Genomic DNA, 19,108 nt, shown 5'->3' with positions numbered 1-19,108 from the left:
AGGTGTAATTTTTGTCCCATTTCTTCTTGGAAACAAGTCTTAATGTGTGCAACAATATGGGGTCTTCATTGACACATTTTGCATTTCAAAATGCACCACACATTCTCAGTTGGGGACAATTCATGACTGCAGACAAGCCAGTCAAGCACCCACACCCTCTTCATATGCTGCAAGTCCTTTGTAACACTCACAGAATGTGGCTTTGCATTGTGTTCCTGAAATATGCATGGGCATTCATGGAAGAGATGTCATCTTGAAAGCAGCATACTGTATGTTACTCCTGTCATTATTGGGGAGTCAAATTATCTCCGAAATGAAGGTATAATTTATGACCAAAGAGATAGCAGGGATGTCCAGAAGAGGGTTTGGAATCCCTGTCCTTCCATGGTTTCAGTAAATTGACATGATAAATCCACTCAATGGTGCGACGATTTGGTTGTTTCACCAAATAATTGACCAGCCCCTTCCACTCCTTAATTTCATAGGGGCCCTGCCAATGAGCCATTAATTTGGAATGTGAGGTAGGAAATAAAAACATGACTCGATCTCCCAGGCGGAACTCCCGAAGAGATGTACCATGGTTATAGCATCAAACCTGAGCTGCTTGTGCCTTTTCCATGTGCGTTTTTAATACAGATCTAATCTTCTCAAATCTATCACATAATTGCGCAATATATTCAAATATATTTGTTGAAAGGAGGGCCTTTTCATCCCAACCTTCTTTTAAAATGCCTAATATGCCCCGGGGTTGTTGTCCATATAGCAATTCAAAAGGTGAGAACCCCATGGAGGCTTGTGGGACTTCCTGTTATGCAAAAAGGACGAGGGGGAGGAGCTGATCCCAGTTCCTTCGATCCTTATTGGCTACCTTACAGAACATCTGCTTGAGAGTTTGATTGAAGCTCTCTACAAGACCATCAGTTTGAGGATGATATACTAAGGTCTTTAAGTGCTTTATTTGAAATAGCTTGGCAGTCTCCCTTAACATCTGCGAGGTAAAAGGCGTCCCTTGATCCATCAGGATTTCTTTAGGGATGTCAACTCACGCAAAGACCCTTACTAATTTCCGTGTGATAGCTTTTGAATTAGCTGAGTAGCTGAGCAGGAAACCGGGTAGCATAATCTACCAGGACCATTATATATTTATGACCCCTGGCTGAGGGAGCTAGGGGTCCCACCAGGTCGACCCCAATACGCTCAAAAGGGATATCTATTAAGGGGAAGGGAACTAGAGGAGCACAGTCCCTCCTAGGAATCTTCTTCAATTGGCACTTCAGACAAGATGTGCAGAAGTGGTGGACCTCCTCATTAATCCCAGGCCAAAAGAATCGGAGCTTAATCCGCTCAAGTGTTTTTTCAGGTCCCAAATGGGCTCCCAAGAGGTGGGTATGTGCTAGTTCACAGACTTGTCGCCGGTAAGTCCGTGGTACTAACAACAGTGACCTCATCTCTCCCTCATGTTCTGCCACCCGGTACAACAGGTTATTATTTAACACAAAGTGAGGACCCTGTGGCATCAAATGTAAGGTGCATTGGCCGTCTATCAAAATGACTGCATTCTTTGCAAACTTAAGGGAGTTGTTGTTCCATTTCTCCCTTTTAAATGAAGCTGGGGTCTGTCTGAATTGAAACTGCAGATGTGTGAGAGAATCAGATTCAACCTCAAGGGGCGGGGTTTCATCCCGAGGCGACTCAGCGCTTGTTGATGACGTATCTTGCTGAGATGTCCCAGGTGTTTTTCCATCATCACCAGAGGCCGAACTCCGCTCCCCAGTGGGATGTATACACGGCGGGAAGGAAGTTGAGGGTGCTGATTCCGCGTCCGTGACTAGACCTAGCAATCTTGGGGAAGAGCATCTGTGTTACTGCTATTAATATCTACCCAATCTCTGCCTAATATCATGGGGAGGGGAGGATTATTCATCACCGACACCGTCAACTTTTTTAATACACCATCCCGACATATGTAGCAGTTGGCGGATGTATAAAACCGGACATCCTTGTGAACACAGGTAATGCTGTTCTTAATCTTGAGCCACTGTTGTGGTAACACCAGATGGCAAGCAACAATGAAATGTTACTGCCGGAATCAAACAAGGATATAACCTTAATTCCATTAACTAACACTTCTCCCGTTTGTGCAAAGTCAAGTCAAGTCAAGTTGGGGAGCATGCACTGGTACAGTGCATTGCTGCACCCACTACACGTTGAAACAGCGTGGGATCCCGGTTGGTAACCCTCCAGGCAGACACGTGGTCCAGTCCTACCCTCCAGAAATGACCCTCTATCTGCTGCAGCCAGGTGTTACATGGGCGACCCCTTGGCCTGGTCCAGCCACTTGGGTCCCCAACAATGAGAATCTTATGATCCGGGGAAACGCGCCACATGGGCGCAGTGCCGTAACTGACACTCCATCACAATGCAGGTAATGTGCCTCATTCGGGAATCCATGCGCAACCACTCATTCAACACAAAGTCAAACCAACAGTACCCAAGGATTTTCCAGAGAGACACAATACTAAAGGAGTCCAGTCTTCGTCTCAGGTCACTGGATAGCATCCATGTCTCACAACCATATAGTAAGACAGGAAGCACCAGGACTCTAAAGACTTGGACCTTCGTCCTTTTGCATAGATATCGGGAGCACCACACACCCCTTTCCAGCGACCTCATGACCCCCCATGCTCTCCCAATCCGTCTACTGACTTCACAGGAAGAGTCACCAGAGACATGAATGTCACTGCCAAGGTAAGTAAACCTCTCAACAAGGTCAACACTCTCTCCACAAACAGACACACTGATGATGGCTGTGCCCAAGAGGTTATTAAAGGCCTGGATCTTGGTTTTTATCCAGGACACTCGCAAACCCAGACACTCAGTCTCCTCACTCAGTCTCTCGAGTGCCCCGATCAGAGCCTCCATTGACTCCATGAAGACCACAACATCGTCAGCAAAGTCAAGATCCGTGAGTCTTTCTTCACCAACAGATGCTCCACAGCCGCTGGACCCCACAACACTTGCCTAACACCCAGTCCATACAAGCATTGAACAGAGTAGGAACAAGAACACACCCCTGACGAACCCCAGAATCAACTGGGAAAAACGCAGAGGTCCTGCCTCCACTCTGCACAGCACTCACAGTACCAGTGTACAGGTCAGCCGTGATATCCAGCAACCTCGAAGGGATCCCGCGAACCCTCAGGATGTCCCACAGAGCAACTGAGTCAAACGCTTTGTGAAAATCGACAAAGGCTGCAAAGAAACTCTGCCGATACTTGTGTTTGTGCTCTATGAGAACTCTCAGTGCCAGGATGCTGTCAATGGTAGACTTCTTAGGCATAAAACCAGACCGTTCCGGTCGCTCGTAGGTGAGAAAGTAATGACGGATCCTATTGAGGACGACCCTAGCAAGGACCTTACTCGGCACCAAGAGCAGTGTTATCCCCCCTGTAGTTGCTGCAATCCAGGCGATCACCCTTCCCTTTCCAGATAGGGTCGACAAGTCCCGTTTTCCAGTCAGTTGGGATGATGCCAGTCTCCCAAATGGAAACAAAGATTGCATGCAATGCCAGGAGGACAGCCTTACCACCAGCCTGGAGAGGTTCACCCTGGATACCACAGATCCCTGCAGCCTTTCCCCACCTCAGCTGGTTCACCACCTGTGCAATCTCAGTGGGATTGGGTGGTTCACAGCTAATTGGAAGATCAGCCTCAAGATCCGTGGACCCAGAGATATCCAACGTCCTAGCCGGAGGATCATCTTTGAACAACTGCTCGAAGTAGCCAGCCCAGCGGGTCACAACTGCAGTGTCATCTGTAAGGACCGTTCCATCAGCTGCCCTGACTGCGACTCCGAGGAACAGATTCAGATGTGCGTAATGCGTCGATTCCTCTGTAAGCAGGACGTGGGTCGCTAGACCACAGATGGTGTGTCACTTGCTCACAGATTCCTCTAACAAACGCCTCTTTATCTGCCCTCAGAGCCCTAGCAGCCATCCCTCTCAGTTTCCGGTACAGACCAGAGTTGCCATTGAGCCGTGTGCTGCTACTCCTCTCAATGATATCCAGGGTGCCATGCGAGATGAAACACCTCCTTCTGGGAACACCAGTAACACCAACACAACCCTTAGTAACCTTCAGGGTCTTGTCACAGAAGGTCTCTCACATCACATTAGGATCAGCAGTCGTACCCAATTCTGAAAGTTCCTCACACAAACTGCGTGCAAACTCATTAGAAACAGCCTGGTCTTGGAGTCTGGCCAAGTCCAGGTTCATTTTCCTAGCAGATGGTAACCTACTGAACCTAAGCTGGATCCTAAGAGTAGCAACAACAAGTCTATGGTCAGAATTCACAAACTGGGCACTTCTGTAGACCCTGCAGTTTTGCAAGAGCCTCCAGCATCTGCCCACGAGGATGTGATCGATCTCCTTCACCGCACCACCAGTACTGGAGTACCAAGTCCAACAATGCAGTTCAGGGAGCTGGAATCAGGATCCAGCGATTCACACCGTGCCTCCCCCCATATCACTCTGCAGACCCCTTTGTCACTTTGCAGAGCCCTCCGATGCGCATCAGGTTCCACCCAAGTATGCTTTGCGTTGTGGTCACGTGACTCAATGTTATGGACGTAAGTACGCCCGGGTTCACATGAGTCCCATTCTGATACTCCCAAGTATCTGCCCTGAGGTGTTCTATTGCTAGCGAGACGATGTCAGTGTAACCCCAGGCTGGCTGGGAGATTCCTTTGGGGAATGCGGAGGAATAAAGAGCAGGCTACCTGCTCTGCTATTTGGTGGCTCATTCTTTCGTGTGGTTGTAACCAGCTAACCACCTTAGTCCACAAAGCCATTGCTTGGTTTTTGGTTGCCTTAGCAGGGTTGAATGACCAGGCCATTATGTTTTCCACTGGCCAGCCTGGGCTTCACCCACCTTTAACAAAAGGCTTGCCCATAATAAGTCCCCAATGTGTTCCCAGATGCAGCAGGCTCTATCCTGTAGGTCCCGGTTCTACACTCCCCTGGACCTTTAACAGGTTGATAGGTCAAAGCACACTCAAGCTTTCCCCGACACGCACCGATTGACCCTCCCTTGGCGACTCGGGAGCGGTACTTACCCATCCAACTTTTCTTTGTTTGTGGATTCGTATAGTGTATTGAGTCTCTTTCTATGCCTGACTTCCGATCTCTGCAGGAAGTCATCATCCTGCTGGCTACTCCACTGTGAAAAGGATAAGACTCGATACACTCAAAAAGGTTTGGGGCAGCCACCCATATAATTTCCCTAGCTGCAAAAGGCTTTTAGAGGAACAGAGATACAGTAATCCCTCCTCCATCGCGGGGGTTGCGTTCCAGAGCCACCCGCGAAATAAGAAAATCCGCGAAGTAGAAACCATATGTTTATATGGTTATTTTTATATTGTCATGCTTGGGTCACAGATTTGCGCAGAAACACAGGAGGTTGTAGAGAGACAGGAACGTTATTCAAACACTGCAAACAAACATTTGTCTCTTTTTCAAAAGTTTAAACTGTGCTCCATGACAAGACAGAGATGACAGTTCTGTCTCACAATTAAAAGAATGCAAACATATCTTCCTCTTCAAAGGAGTGCGTGTCAGGAGCACAGAATGTCACATAGATAGAGAAAAAAATCTGTAGTAAACAAATCAATAGGGCTGTTTGGCTTTTAAGTATGCGAAGCACCGCGGCACAAAGCTGTTGAAGGCGGCAGCTCACACCCCCTCCGTCAGGAGCAGGGAGAGAGAGAGAGAGAGAGAGAGAGAGTTTGTTTTTCAGTCAAAAATCAATACGTGCCCTTCGAGCTTTTAAGTATGCGAAGCACTGTGCAGCATGTCGTTTCAGGAAGCAGCTGCACAAAAGATAGCAACGTGAAGATAATCTTTCAGCATTTTTAGACGAGCGTCCGTATCGTCTAGGTGTGCGAACAGCCCCCCTGCTCAATCCCCATACGTCAGGATCACAGATAGTCAGCGCAAGAGAGAGAGAAAAGTAAGCAATCTAGCTTACTTGTGTGACAACATTTAATATACTGCTTTATAGTTGCAGAGTACAGTTTGTGCATGGATGTACATATTGTGTTACTTGATAAAGGTTTGCAAAAGTACTCCTGATATATCACTTATTAATGAATGACAGTTCTTCATACAGTGCTGTCTGAGGAATTGGAGATTATGGTCAATCAACTTAGGCTTGTGCCCTTGCCATTTATGCACAAAATTTCTCCAGATTCCTTAAATCATTTAAAAATCAAGGTATGCCCATTTTCACTATAAACAGTTACTTTAAGTTGATGTAAATTAATATAAACACATTTTATATAAATGACTATTCTATATTTGCATAAAGTATAATATTTTGTGTAAAGAACCAGCACTTTTGTTGCATCGTGGTCCAAGAGATCCAAACACATTTTTACAGTTAGAAATAAAATTAAAGACTTTTAGTTAATTGATTATTTTTCTCAATGTTGTGGATTTTGTGTGGTTGTAGAAGGTAATTTATGATATTTGTTACACTGACAAACTTGTCACTCACATTAAATCACAAAAGCATCCTTTTCTTCTCTTTCAATAAAACATAACCACTAATCACAGGACTATGTAGTACAAAAAGTACAATAAATGAAAATTAGTCACATTTATCTTAAACTATATTTGTGAGCCATTATATTTTTAATTGAACATATGCTTTGTTGCTTGTTTTGGTAATATGTGTGTAGCATTTTTAATGGATCCATTTAAGTAGTTGAATAATGACATTTTCAGTTAATTGAGAATAACCTTTGTTGATAGGTTTAAGTAAATCAAAGCATTTTGCAGCTACACAATAACACAAACCTGGAAAAATACAAGTTTATGAGTGAAATTCCAAAAAAAATGTCTATTATAATAAAAAAATCCTGAGACGAGATGAGACTCTTTCAGAGAGATACTTACACGTCCCGCGAGAAGAGACTTTGTGCCAAGAGATTTAACCATGCCCGGGGCCGGAAATAAAAGACAAAGCGTAGATGACAAAGTAAGACGTCGTAAAGAATTCAAAAACACTGGCGCGATACACTTGCAGAGCAGGATAGAGATAATGAAAGTACTAAAATTCAAAAGTCTCAAAAAAATGATAGTAAAGATTGCATTAGCGCAGACAAATGGAAATTATTACTCGGTGAAATAACGGAACAGCAAAAGGAGATCGAATATATTGTAAAATTTAAGTTGGAGACTTGTAGATTGTCTAATTCGTGTTGCCATCTGGGAAAAGTGGTGTTTCTTCCCAGTGAAGAGGCCTATCCATGAGAATTAAAAGATTTGTTGTCGGGTGAAAGTGAAACCCACATACGCGAGCAGCAGGGATGCGAAGTGGCTGGTGTGTAGCGCAGGGCTGTGGGGTTGGTGAGCGAAGCAAGCAGGGGGTAAAGCCCCCTAGTTTCTTAAAAATTAATTGTATTAGTTACATTTAACCTTTTGGCATAACTGGATTGTTATTCCAACATTTTATTTTTTTTCAGTGTAGTTTTATTTATATTTGATGAGTTATGAGTTATGCAAACAATCCAAAAAAACTGATAGTCTTATTGATACTTCAGAATATTATCTCACACATACGTACATTTACAGGTAAAATACACATTTCCTATTTATCAAATTACATGACGTACACAAACATGAGTACACCTATATTCAGTGAAGAGCTCTATTGAAATATCAACTAAAATAAATAATAGGCTGGTCATAATATTTGAGACCAGGAGGATGGATTTGTAAGGCAGTATCACAAACCACTATGCTGTTTTGAGATAGGAACATTCCTCCAGAAACAGATTTCTTCCATAACTGAATTGACAAAGAATAAAGATTATTTAGTACTCCACTTTTCCTCCCATGTCTAAAGCATGAATGTGTAAATCACATGCGTCTCAGGACTAAAGGATGTATTCTACTCTGAGAAACTCAGAGAATTAAACTGAACAGAGAAGGCAAAATTATCAAAGGCACCAAAACAGTTGACAAACCAGCATTCTTTTATTCCATGAGTTGCTTACTTAAGAATGACTAGGTAGGTAGTGTGGTGCAGTGTTTATGACTTTGAAACTAGGATTTCAATCTGTGTGATGAAGAGCAAGTCACTTCATCTGCTTGTGCTCCAAGTGTTCATTGTAATACTTGTATTTTTATACAAATAGCAAACACAGATGTAATAACTGTAATTAGCATTTTTAATCATGGTATGCAAGACTAAAGTACTGGTCCTCAACAAGGATTTAAAAGCTGTGACCGAAGTCTTAAACAAACAGGCTGTTCATTCCAAATCTTTGCAGAATCTTTAGTAGACCGTCATTTTAACACCATATTGTGCACTCTGGTTTATATTTAATTGAAAGTCAAAATTGGTAAGTAAGAGCAAAGTTATTTAAAGCTTTATACAGAAGAAGAAGAAGAAGAAGAAGAAGAAGAAGAAGAAGAAGAAGAAGAAGAAGAAGAAGAAGAAGAAGAATTTTCTAAACTTAACTGGAAGCCAGTGTAAAAATGTAAGAACAGGAATTATGTGGTCACATTTTCTAATTCTAGGAGTGATCGTTGCAGTACAATTTTGAGTTAAGTGAAACTTTCCTAGAGAATGATTTAAACTCTCTGTGAATAATGCATTTCATTAGTCAGCTCTACTAGAAATAAATGCGTGAATTAATTTCTCAGTGTTCTCCAGACTTATAAACTGGAAGATACAGGATTTAGACATTTTTAATATGTGTTTTAAAAGACAGACTGGTGCCAAAGATAACAGTTAACTTGCATACTAATTTGCTAAAACTAAATTGAAATCTTATTGAGTTAAAAAGTAACAGGATATTGTTGTAGTTAATATCACCAATCCCCAATTAATAACATCTATAGTATGTTTTTTGTGTTCAAAGATGCATCATTATCATCCATCCTGTTAGTATTGCTTTCTAATGACATCTCACAGCTGAATCATATAAAGGGATAGCAATGAAGGTCTGAGTATCTACCCTTTAGGATAGCATCTCTGAATTCTCAATATAGTAATGGAATAATGTCAACAATTTCTGTGCATAATGAAATAGATTTAAAATAATATGAACTAATACACAAAAGTATGGTGTTTGAGAGTCCAACATAATTTCCAAGCCTATTTAACAGAACAGTTAATGATGGCTGTGTTTAAATCTAACATTCTAAATGTAGTATTTCACACCTCAAATGATATAAAAATGTAATTTGCAACATGAGATAGTGCTATATTTGTACTGTGACTGGTGAAAAAAAGAGTTCACATATGTAAGATGAGACTGGAGTTGTATGTCTTTTAATACTTAAATACTTAAAAGAAAAGGTAAATTTGAAGTATTGAATGGTTAGTCTGTTACTTTCAAGGCAAAGATAAATAATTTGTCACAAAGTTAGAATATCTAGACCCAAATAGGCTTAAGGAATAAGTTTAGTATTTTTCAACCTGAAGCTAATTTTGTCACAATCAGGGCATAAATTAATTTTCCATGAGAAATTCTATTCTTAAACAAAACATTTTTAATATTTTTTAAAAATACCATGCCTATTCTTGACCTTCAAAATAGGATCTATGGGGCACTAGTCCACACATGAAAATAAAAGCTTTCGAACTTACAGAATATGTTCACTTTAAAGCAGCAAAGGATTCAGTTACAGAAAATATCTCTTTCATATTTCATGGTATTTTTATCAGAACAAAAGGAAATTTGAACTAATAAGTTTCGTCAAAAATTCTTGGCACTATTTATTTCTGAGGTACGGATGCATTCCTGTTCAATTGTTTGTTCAGAGGGACCATCATAAGTGGAGCTTTCATTTAAGTAAGGAAGTAAACTAGCAGAAAACCATACATGTGTCTGAAGCTGTTTAGTGCGACATTACATTTCTATTTCTTCATAGTTGGAGAAATTAAAAAATGACAGCTTATTTGTCATATCCTGAGAAAAATATTATTTTAAATACTCAAATTACTCTCAGAATAACAATGGTATTTATTTGGACCATCAAATATTGATTCTTCTAGGGATGGTGCTTGTTTTTCCTTTATGGGTTTTGCACCCACCCTCACAAATCTGACCAAGTTTTGTTCGTGACGTGGTTTGCTGTTACTACTGCTATTTTCAGACATTCAGCCAGTACCCCAAGAATGCGATCATGCTCCTGGGCTAGCGGGTTGCATAATGACATAATATGCTCCACTGTTTCTGACTTTTTGCAAAACTTGCATTTGTTATCATCAGTTAATCCCAACAGGAACTTGAGCTTCAATGTTTGGTAGTGCATTTATCTATCTAAGTTTGTCTCTGCCTCATAGTCTCCCATTTGTCCAATCTCCTTGGGGACATAGGCAGATTACTCAAACACACCTAGATTTCTCTTCTGCTTCTTGGACCACTTCCAGTATTACGAACCTCTTGATGAAAGAATGAACTTAGTTCCATCATTGCCTTGGAGTCCAGGCCAAGTCCTGCCTATTGGCTAAATGTGTACTTATGGCTTCCCCAAATCCTGTTGTGCTTTCCATTTTATCTTTTATTTTCTTTCATTTGTGTCTCTGCAGGCCACTACCAGCCTACTTTTTATGACTTAGAATTCCTCTTGCACAAAAGATAAGGGGAGCTGCAGTTGGTTTTACTTTCTATGGAGGCCAACATAAGAGAAAGTAGGTAGAATTCCTAATCAATGGTAGAAGTATTGATTTACTTTCTTATAGAGGCTTTCTGCTGTGGACAGGGGTGCATTGCGTATTTTCAGTACCAAATGATTCTGTGCAGGAGAGCATGCTGGTATAACAATTCCTTAAATCTGCTAGTTAGGCTTTCTTTATCGTATCTAGTTTTGTCTGAGAAAGGGACTTAATTACTTGTTAGACAAGGATGTATCCGACCATCTTACCAGGCATTTTTTTAGCTAATCAAATACTTGAAAATGAATTATACATTTTGCCTTCAGCAATACTGGTAATTAACTAAATAATCCTATAATGTTAGCACTGTTGCCTCGCAGTTAGGAGACCCGGGTTCGCTTCCCGAGTCCTCCCCACGTGGAGTCTGCATGTTCTCCCTGTGTCTGCATGGGTTTCCTCCAGGTACTCAAGTTTCCTTCCACAGTCCAAAGACTTGCAGGTTAGGTGCATTGACAATTCTAAATTGTCCCTAGTGTGTGCTTAATGTGTGTGTGTGTATGTGTGTGTGTGTGTGTGTGTGTGTGTGTGTGCGTACTGTGGTGGGCTGGCACCCTGCCTGGGGTTTGTCTTCTGCCTTGCACCCTGTGTTGGCTGGGATTGGCTCCAGCAGACCCCCGTGACCCTGTAGTTAGGATATAGCGGGTTGGATAATGGATGGATGGATGGGTCCTATAATGTACTCACTTTATTTTTCTTACCTTTCTTTGTAGTAGAAGGCCTCCAGCTGCAGTATTAAAGTTATACCAAGATAACTGAAGTACACTAATTTTAAGAAAAAACATAATACAATCTATTGTGTTTGTTGATAAACACAAGGATTATACAAATATGATAACTGGCATATATATTGACACAGAAGACAGGATTTAAGGCAGATGAGACAGAAAAACATATAACGCAGAAGAAGCTGGCTGTTTACTGGCTATTTAGAATTCTAATTTTCCTAGCACAGATAAACGGTTTTACAATACCAAGTCTTTAAGGATGGTGTCTGGTGTTGTGGGAAATGGTTTGTGGCTGGGTGGTTCAGTCTCTCAGACTGGGCTCAGTCACTTGCACAGAACTTGGCTTGGCAGAGTGGGTCTTAGAGCTAATTCAGGGTGTTCAGCTCCAAGGCTCTATGGAGAATAGCTTTCAGGAAGATGAAAGTTTGTAGGCTGGATGTTGTCTTTAATTAGTTGTGTTAGTAAATTAAAGGAGTGGATGGATTAGAACAACTTGTCTTTAAACATTGATAAAACAGAGATGTTAATTGTTGGAGGGAATGACAATGATCACAACAATATTTTGTCATCATTTAACTCAGTTGGAATTCCCATTAATTTTACTGAATCAGCTCGCAATCTAGAAGTTATCTTTGACTCTAGCATGTCATTTAAAGCACATATTACAAAGTTGTTCAAATCATGCTTCTTCCATCTTAGAAATGTTGGGAAATTAAGGTGCTTTCCAAATTAACAGGATTCTAAGAAATTAATTCATGCATTTATTTCTAGTAGGATTGACTAGTGCAATGCAGTGTTCACTGGATGTTCAAACTGTTCTTTATACAGCCTCCAGTTAATCCAAAATGCTGCTGCAAGAATTATTACAAGAACAAGAAAATACAAACACATAACTTAAATCCTTACACTGGCTTCAGGTTAAGTTTAGGGAAGATTTCAAAATCCTCCTTTTAACATATAAAGCATTAAATGGCCACAGTCCGGCTTACTTGTCTGAACTTATCATGACTTACAAACCAGAGCGCACATTAAGATCTCAAGATGCTGGTCTGCTTATGTTTCCAAAGATTAATAAAATAACAGTGGGAGGTCGAGCTTTTAGTTACAGGGCCCCTAAACTGTGGAATGGTCTTCCTGCTACTATAAGAGATGCCCCTTCAGTCTCAGCTTTTAAATCCCGGCTGAAGACTCACCACTTCAGTTTAGCATATCCTGACTAGAGTTGCTGATTAACTGTACATACTGCATCTCTCTTATTAGTCATTAGCACTTAAACATAAGTAATATGATAGTTATAATTTGTTACTAACCCTCACCTATTCTGTCTCTCTTCTTGGTACTCAAACGTGGCACTTGGTGCCACGGTCCACCTGCCAAGTTGTTTTGCCTGCCTAAGGTAAAGTCACCCCTGATGGAAGATTACAGGAATCATGGGGTAGAGGGGTCCTTTTATTGGATTGGCTGGCCCAGCGCTGTTTTAGATGTGGAATGGCCAAATGGGGGAGGCAGCTTGATGGCTGAGTTCTCCAGGATTCTAAACAAATCCTAATCATATTATGTGATATCATCTACTTTTAAATTCTACTCCGCACTTGTAAAATTTTTATTTTTATATTGTATTGAGGATTTGTTCTGTTCTGTGTATTGTATTGTATTGTATTGTATTGACCAGCCTTCCTTTTGACACCCACTGCACGCCCAACCTACATGGAAAGGGGTCTCTAGTTGAACTGCCTTTCCCAAGGTTTCTTCCATTTTTTTCCCTACAAGGTTTTTTTTGGGAGTTTTTCCTTGTTTTCTTAGAGAGTCAAGGCTGGGGTGCTGTCAAGAGGCAGGGCCTGTTAAAGCCCATTGCGGCACTTCTTGTGTGATTTTGGGCTATACAAAAATAAACTATATTGTATTGTATTGTACATGCCACTAAAACCCTAGCAAAATGGGCAATGTCCACTATGTCCTACATTGTCTCCCCTTGAGTCCTCAGTCTGAATATTGCACTTATTTGGCCCTTCCTGTTTACCAGGCTCCTCAAGTCCTGTTGTTAAACTGTATATAAGCCCATACCATCATCTTCTCTGATGCTGACAACAGCCCCTGAGCATGCATATGAATATCACTTGTCACTGTTGCCTGTGACTGACAGGAGCTGTCAAAAATATTATTTTATCTGTTTTTTATTTAATACAATAATTTACCTATGAATTAGAATTTTTTTGTCCCAGATGTAGCAATCACATTCAAACTACATCATATTTCTCCCTGCTCTTTTAGTCAGAATGATTCAGATTGATTATCACAAACTTGAATCACAGATCGTCAATCTTAAACTTGCCCAGGCAACAGCAGATGCGTTTTCGTTTAGCTAAATTGAAATGTTAAAGCCAAATTCATATTTCCAGAAAAATGAAAAAATGTCATGGAAATCTTGAAAGAGAGAAGACAGGATGAGAGTTGGTCACCCAGTTTTTTCTCAAAGAAAGGTTTATTGACATTAGTCTGTTCTCCACAGGTGATGCAAACAAGTTGATAGTATGAGGGGCCAAACAGGCCATAAATCATATACTTTGGGGGGAATCTATTGGTTTATGACCTGCTTGGCCCCTTATATTCCAGACAGCTTTTTAATAAGATAATATGTGAGCTAACACAGTTTGTGCACCCCACTAAATCAGTTCTGTCCTATTGTCCACACAGACGCAGCTTTACACCCATTTTTGCACATCATTTCCACAATCATCCATTTCATAATTTTTAACAATCAGTTTTTTCTCTTTGTTAGTAAAACTTACAGTCACACCCCTTTACAGTTAAGAGTCTGACATTTTATTTTCCCATATTCTGCTGCTGCTCTTTTTGATCTCCACATGTACTCAGGGCATTTTTTTCTGAAATGTTCTCTGGTACCCCAAAATTATCGTTCTGCATTTGATCCAGTTCATGCCCAAACCCATGAATCCAGGTTGTAGACTTTCTCATTAATGTTAATTGAACATTTTTTTGATTTTACTTTTATTATCGTAACACTTTCAAATCCCTTTTTAGTTTAATCCCAGCTGTTAGCTGGCTCCCCTTGAAGCACTTAAATGGGCCACACATTAAATACACAGAAAAGTCTTTTCAGGCACCCATCTGAAGACCTCAACAAGAACACAACATACAGTATCATAAGCACTTTATTCTTTGCCAAAGCAACATGAGTCAAACAAAGTAAAATTATTAAAAATAATGTATGCATAGTTCTTAAGGATTTCAGCTCCTTTTCATGGGTGATTATATGACTCTGTAACTGAACAAATTCTTGCTCACCCAGCCATCAGTTCTAGACTGTAGACAAGTCAGCAGTGCAGATGCTTCTCTTTATTACAGAGTGCACTTGAGTGGAATTTTGATTGATTTTATAATTTAACTATACATCATTTTTTTTCCTCCTGGCTTTTGTTCTTGATGTTGCTCTTATAACATGTAAAAAGCATGTACAAACAAGACCTAGAATTTTTAACTCAATTTCAAATATATTCAAATATGTACTCATTTTTTATTTGAACATTCAAACTTTATTTTTTGGGTAATTTGATAGCCTTATTAGGTTTGGTACTTAACTATGAAGTACCATCCAAGTTAAGTAAAGTTATCAAAAGCTTTGATTGGGTTGGATTTTGATTTAGGGTTGAAGGTTTATACAGGGTACAAGTTTGATTTGGTCTGGCTGGGGGTTCAATATGATATCCTTCTATAGGTCACACAATCACTAGCAGTGCCCCTGTCTATAAGGTCACTCCTATGTTTTTAAAAAGATATAATTTAATGAAAAATGGAATCAATAATGTCTTGAAACTGTATCATTACAATGCTGGCTCACATGGATTCTAATGTATCTGGTAGTGAATTTCAACTTAAAATAGGTTGTTTCTTCTCATTCCTCATTTGTGCTATGGTATTGAGACCTGAGGCCTCATGCATAATGGCGTGCATAGAATTCACACTAAAACTTGGCGTACAGACAAAAGCAGAAGTGTGTATGTACAAAAAAATCCAGATGCATAAATCTGTGCGTATGCCAACTTCCACGTTCTTCCGCTACATAAATCCTGGTCAGCGAGAAAAGTAATGCATGTGCACACCCCTGCCGGCCCACCCAGACTCCTCCCAGAATTATTTGAATATGCAAATCAATAGAAATAACCCCTTATGTTTTGCGTTCTCTGAAAAGACAATAGCAAAAGCAAAGGGGAAAAATAAGAAAAAGCAAATACCAAGTAGAGGCAAAGAAAAATGTACTATTTGTAGGTTTAAGCAGTGACATAAACAACAAAAGGAAGTTGATCGAGTGACAGAGTGGCAGAGAAACTCGAAAGTTCAAGTTCAGAAAGTTGCACTATGCCCAAAATAAATACGTCGTCAGATATCAAAGTCGCCGTGAAAAGGCGAGTCGTAGCCCACCATCTGAGTGTCATATGGAAGCATATTAGGTACAGAGAAAAGAAGAAAAGCTGGAACACATTGTGAAAAAAATGTCCACTTTAATCTTGAAATTTCCACTTTGCTCAAGTAGTTTATTTTGTCATTAAAGCAGCATGTCATAAACTTCATCTTTAATTTTCTAGTTTCTCAGATCCCATTGTAACTAAAGTAGCACATTAAATGCTTCATATTCTATGTGTTGTTCTATGTACTCTATGTGTGTGAATCACTACGTGTTTCATAAATGGGATTTCTCTTCCGCCAACAGGACACAGAATACATTACATTCATGATATTACAGATCTCTAAACAATTTAAATATTAAGATGTATACTTGATATCATTTTCATAATGATAGGAATTAAAGCATGTATTAAACATGGGGACATGGGGGCCAGTATTAGCAATGAGCTGGAGCCCTGTCCAGAGATTGTTCCTGCTTCCTGCAAGATGCTTGCTGCGCTGTGCGTGACCTTCGATGAAAAAATTTATTGCAGCAGTACTGTCTCTCTCAAACATACTAAGCCCCAATTCCTGGCCTTCCTTTTCTTTCTCCAAGTAACTCATCACTACAGAATCAGCTCTATAATAGATGTCAAGCCATCTGTAAGCTTAGAACGCTGATTCTTCAAAACGTTTATGGAACATTGAAATATCTTTGTAGTACATGTTTAATTATTCCATCCATCTATCCATCCAGGGTCACGCCAATCCCAGTAAACATACAGAGCGAGGCAGGAACAATCCCTGAACCAGGTGCCAGCTCATCGCTACCACTGTCCACCGTGTCCTCACATATTTAATTATTAACAATATACATTATTTAAATGAAGTTTAAAATTTATCTGTATAATGCAATAAACATGTTTAACTGCATTTCATCTTAAAAATATCAAGAGCTCCAAAAAGATAGCGCTTGGAAATTTAAATCGACTTAGGAGCCAGTCGGCATCATATGTAAAAAAGCACTAAATAAAGTGGCTCAGGTTGTGCAATATTATAACTGTATTGCAAGTTTACAGTGAGGTGATTGTACTTATAAGTACAAATAGTTCTATAAGGAGCACTTGATGGACTGATTGAATGCGTATATAGCTCTTGGGATGAAACTGTTTCTGAAGCGTGAGGTCCCTACAGGAAAGGCTCTGAAGCGTTTGCCGTACTGTGTGGAAGATGTTCAAACAGACTGTGCGCATGGCTGAGACAGCGTGTGCTTGATGCTGTATCCTGATAATCCGATCAGCTGCTATACAGCTGTGATTTCACACTCAGATACAGTAGGTTGAGTATTTAGTGGTGCACTGAGAGTAACAACGCTAAAGCAGCTATAGTATTTGGAATAGTTTGGCCATTCTGTACACCATTATATGGTTATGGGTTGATTACATTCAAATGCCTTAAACTAATAAACAATATGCTGTTAATTTCAGTGTATTTGATAAAGCTGTGCCAGGGATGTGAATCTAAGAAAGAAAGGGAAACTACACATGAACAGTAGCATTGGTTTGACGCTGGGTGCCGCCAGTTTGCAACACCGAGCGGAGAACATGTGTACGCAAGGGATTAAGCTTAAACTAAATGCCACATTTCGTTTTTATATATTGGCATGTGAGCATGGAAACTGGAGTACGCAACATTTCTGTGAGTATGCACCATTTATGCCTGATGCCCCTGGTGTTTGGAAACCTACTACATTAAGCTGAATCTATTCTTACATTCCTTAATCTGTACCAAGACTTTCCTATAGCCTTGTAGTAGGGAAAATGATCCTACTGAGAAAAAAGAATAAAAAAACTATTTGTCAATTAGGTTCATTGATCTGCTGCTGATTGATACTAATGCTTATATATGCTTTGCAGTCCAACATTTCCCTACATTTATAACAAGATTCAAAGTATACTGCATATGCAAACTCCACACCATTAAACTCTTACAACCAGCCTGCGTTTGTTGACACCCAGCTAGTTTCTCATAGAGTTTTTACCATACATTTTAGCATTAGTCATGAAAAAAACAAGATCCACTGCATCAGGCAATATGTTAACAATATTCCAGCATCCAGTTGTTTGTGTGATTTACTTCCTACAATTGTGCCTTCTTGTTTATTGTTTATGGTAGTGCAACTCAGATGGTTAGTCATCTATACCCCACAATTGACAAGATATAATTGATTATAGCCATTGACAATGTAAATAAATGGTTTTGGATGAATGATTAAAAATTATTTTATTCAAAAGGAAAGGTTGTTGCAAAGGAACAATAAACATTGTTTTTGTCATCTGTTATTTTTTAAGTCTGTTTCCCTTCTTTTGTATTGGTGTTGGTGCTTAAGCAACAAACCATGATGTGGGTATCATTACTATAAACCTGAAGCCAAGACATATATTGTTATATAAACTGATAGAAAGCACAGAATGCTTTCAGCTGTTTTTTTACCATTTGGGCAAAACTTTGGGATAAAAAAATAAAAAATAGGATGAATTAAAAAAACAAAAACAAATTTGCTTTCTTTATTTCTTTACTTACCTTTTGTTTGGGTAAAGATTGTGCTCTAGCACTATCATCTGTGATCTGGCTTTCTGCACTTTTGCTAGTCTGCATCTCGCCAAAATACAGGTTAGAAAAAGGCTGGCTAATATGTGGCCCAACCATGGGCCAACTGAAAGAATAAGCAGTGTGCCAATTACAGAGCATTACAGCATATTACATTTGGGCTGAGTTTGTTTTAGAAAAGGCAGTTATAGCACAACTATGGCATGTTACATTTAAACAAATTCTGTATTATTAGTACACCGGCTGACTTGTCAGGAATTCAGTCAGAACATCGCATCTCAAAGTTCACGTTAGAACAGACATTGCCTGACTAGCCACCTACACTCACCCCGCATCTGGCCAGATTTCTCTGTGTCATATCCTGATTACTTCAGCTGTAGCATTTTTGTTGCTCTAGGAGAAGCAGAAAATCCCCATAAAAATTCCTACATAGTTAAATTTAATTACATTAAAAAAGCAAATAAAAATAATATTACAATTACAGTTAATTCAATTTCTTGATTAAATAATAGTTAAACTGATCAATTATGAAAAGCTTTTTAGGTAATAAAAATATGAACATTCAGTGATGTAAAAATACTCTGCACAACATTTATATTGTGAGCAATTTTCAGTCGATACTGCGTTGCTCTTATAATAA

This window comes from Erpetoichthys calabaricus, chromosome 7, assembly GCF_900747795.2.
Source record: "Erpetoichthys calabaricus chromosome 7, fErpCal1.3, whole genome shotgun sequence".
In the NCBI taxonomy this organism is placed as follows: domain Eukaryota; kingdom Metazoa; phylum Chordata; class Cladistia; order Polypteriformes; family Polypteridae; genus Erpetoichthys; species Erpetoichthys calabaricus.
This window is presented reverse-complemented; position numbering follows the sequence as displayed.